The 3,365-nt window shown below is 43.5% G+C and overlaps 1 long non-coding RNA gene across 1 annotated transcript in view; it reads left to right on the top strand.

Annotated features, from left to right (window-relative positions):
- Nucleotides 1-563: 563 nt before the first annotated feature.
- Nucleotides 564-3,365, top strand: part of LOC106810764 — an 8,865-nt gene continuing 6,063 nt past the window's right edge. Inside the window, exon 1 of the long non-coding RNA XR_001394060.1 lies at nucleotides 564-624. This is a non-coding gene — a long non-coding RNA (uncharacterized LOC106810764). The remainder of the gene's footprint in view (nucleotides 625-3,365) is intronic.

Genomic DNA, 3,365 nt, shown 5'->3' with positions numbered 1-3,365 from the left:
TATCAATCTGTAGTAAAAAATTCAATTAAGAAGTTCAAGTAAAAAAATTCTGAATGGTAAACCAGCTATATAGTACCTGGAAACATTGCGTTCATATGAACTTTCCTACTCTCTTTCATTCCAAAATGTCACAAACTGAATTGTAATATAACGAGGTGTTTACAAAAATAATTTTATTTTAGGCATTTGTCTGGCTTAATCATCTTGGCCTTTGTTTGGGAAAGGATGGCATGAGATCTGCAGTAGACCGAATTAGGAAGTCGTTTGACAACGACATTCTTCGCTGTAAAGAGCACAGGCCAAAAACCAGCCAGAAGAAGGCTATTTGATATAAATGGTAAGAAAACTTCTTTCACAGAGAGAACATTGTCGTTTAGTGCCTTCTTTGTGGATTTTTAATTCCTGAATAAATCTGAAAATCATACCAACACATGTTTTAACAAGTGTGACCAATGAATAATTTGATTTTATTACATGCTAAATTCATTTTACGTTTTCTTCAATTTTACAAGCTGTTTTAAATGTATTTTATTTTTCTAGATAATAGTGCCGATGATGATGACGCAATGGACGACACCCTGCCGTATGCGTTTGATTCTGATACTGCAGACGATTTAGATAAAGGTTTGAAGATATCTTATATACATTAATTTAAGTTTAATTTTAAATTGAAGTTGATGTACTATTGATAATTTTTATTTCTTCACTTGATTCCTCAAAGATTTAAAGGGAGAGTTTACTCTAGGTTCTAGGGTTATTTTCAGCTAATTTAGGTTATAATTACGCTACATAAAAATTTCATGGTTCAATCACCATTAGAAATAATTTTTTTTAATGTTTTAAAACTAACGATTACAGTTTGATTACAACGACGGTGTTGCCACTCAAAGCGCACGATCTGATTGTTGCGCAAAACCACTTTCCAGCCAAGGGCTACAGACCGAGGGTGTTTCTTATTTATTCATTTAAAAGCAAAAGGATTGTAATATCTTATAAACGACATATAGTTTCAGTTATAATATGGATAAATTTGCCCTAAAATGAATATCGTTCTATCCAGGGCTGAAGCTAGACAGTATTTTTCCAAATTTTAATGGCACATCCTCCAAAAAGGGCACACCACCCCACAGTGGGCACCGTTATGCGAGGAAGCACATGGCGGGGGGTCTGGGGGCCTCCCCCAGAAAATGTCAAAATTTCAAGGGTTCCTGGGCACAAAAATGAGCACTATTTGAGCACACATTTAGTCAAACAGCAATAGCTAAAATTCATATGGAATTTTATTTCTGCTTCATTTTGCCTGCGCTTTGCATACCAACAATTAATGCAGAATGATTCAAGCACTTCTCTTCTTTTTCAGATATCAAAGCTAGTTTTGTTACCATGTAAAATTTTGATTTCCTTCAAGTCCTGTCAATAAATCAGAAGAAAAAGAAAACAAATAAAGAATATAGCCAAATTCCATCAAATTATTTTCTGTATTTTTTAGCGCAAAATTTCGGAGGGCACTTTGAAATCTAGACCGTATTTTCCAATACGGCAAATACGGTCTGAATCCGCCCCTGGTATAGAAGATGAAAGAGCAAAAGTACACAAAAGCAAGCCACGAGATCGGGGTGTAAACGCTACTCTGAGCCAAGGAGCTACATATAACAGCTATATGTTACAGTTACAGCTACATATAACAGTTATATGTGGCTCCTTGCTCTGAGCCTCAGGTCTGAGCGATGTGATTGACAGTGATTCAGGAAAGGCCAACGAGCTGTGGGTGGGAAATAGTCGCCATCGACGCTAGATGGCAGTAGCGATCAGTGTGAGTCCAAGTCCAATGGCCGAATGTGGACGTGAAATGCGGCATGTTGATAGTGCGTTTGCGAAAAATGACCAAGGGCAACGTTGGTTCAGGTTATTGACAGCGGAGACCAAGTTATATCACTGCGTAAGTGGCCCGGGCAAAGTCGAGTAGAAATGTGACGGCCGCAGGACATGAATGGTAACTGAAATCGCGTGAAATACGCGAGCCGTGAAATCACAGGCACTTGGATTCGGAACGTCTCAATAAAAAAAACGCAGTGGCTGGAGGTACGCCAGCCGTATCTTAATGTCTCGAGGCTACGGGTACGCCAGTCCATTCGCTTTCATACTTAACGAGACAAAGATGGCGGCGGTCGCGCCAGATTTCGAAATAACGCCTTGGGAAATAAATTCACGATTTGAGAGTTTAGATGAGCAAGAACCCTAACTGGGCCCATTGACCCCTCGTTGCACCTGCTGCCACCCCCGTCACGGCAACCCCACCGGCGCGAACCGCCCCCGCGCCGGCCACAATTGTCCGCGGCCCGCACAGGTGATGGCTTTGTCCGCCATACCCCATCGATGCTATACTCACCAGCAGCCCCGACCACGCACTATCACGACGCCAGCTCAGAGGTCGAGAAGCGCATATTAGATTGGGGGTAGCCGGCACCATACTGAGCCACCATTTCTCCCAGTACCGTAACCTTCAAGTTCAGCGGAGGAAGTGTTCGGCCCGCCTTACTTTTAGCCCAGGCCCGTCTTGACCTTTGACCTTGAACGCCCCACGCTTCGGACCAACTCGCCAATCGTTTTCACATCACCGGACCGCCCCCCACACACTCCGCAGAATATCCGTGAACCAACAGTCACTCGAGGCCCGTTTAGTTGTGTGGCCCAACCTAGTTGACTGGACGACGGACGGACGCGACGCTCGCACGGCGGACGGATGGCACGGCACGACTACATGCGCGATTGCCCCCTACAACGCCCTCCTCGAGTCTGAACTATGTCAGTAGTGAGCTGAAAAAAGCAATCTTTTAAGAAGTGAATAACGATTGAAAGTGACTGTCATTACCCCACACTGAATCAGGTAGGCAAGGTCAAAAGCCATTAGAAGGGAACGTATTTGTTTTAATCGGCCCGCGCCAATACGCGGCGTACGGGCCGCATCTCGCAGCGCATCCCGCATTTTGGCAATGCGGTCCTCAAGCCAAATTTCAATGAGGGACTCCGCGTCCGCCAAGTAACCCTGCACCCAAAAATATAAAAAAGGTTATACGTATTATACTTATATATGGGACACGAATTATTGGTCTAATGGCGGGCGTGGGTGTACTTGTGTGTTTGGCAGATCGAGCATTTGACCGGCCATTTACAAGCGTGATTATAGGCGAAATAGTAGTAGACGAAACATTAAGACTTTGGTTACACTTTCGTGTTTATTTGCCATTAATTTTTTTTAGCGCGAGTGGCTGGAGGTACGCCAGCCCGTCGGTCGTTCAAGGCACCCTTTTTTGCGTAGGGTTAGGGTTAGGGTTAGGGCTTTGGTTAGTAGGTTTAGGGTAGGT

The sequence above is a fragment of the Priapulus caudatus genome, unplaced genomic scaffold (assembly GCF_000485595.1).
Source record: "Priapulus caudatus unplaced genomic scaffold, Priapulus_caudatus-5.0.1 Scaffold470, whole genome shotgun sequence".
Classification (NCBI taxonomy): Eukaryota; Metazoa; Priapulida; class Priapulimorpha; order Priapulimorphida; family Priapulidae; genus Priapulus; species Priapulus caudatus.
This window is presented reverse-complemented; position numbering and strand designations above follow the sequence as displayed.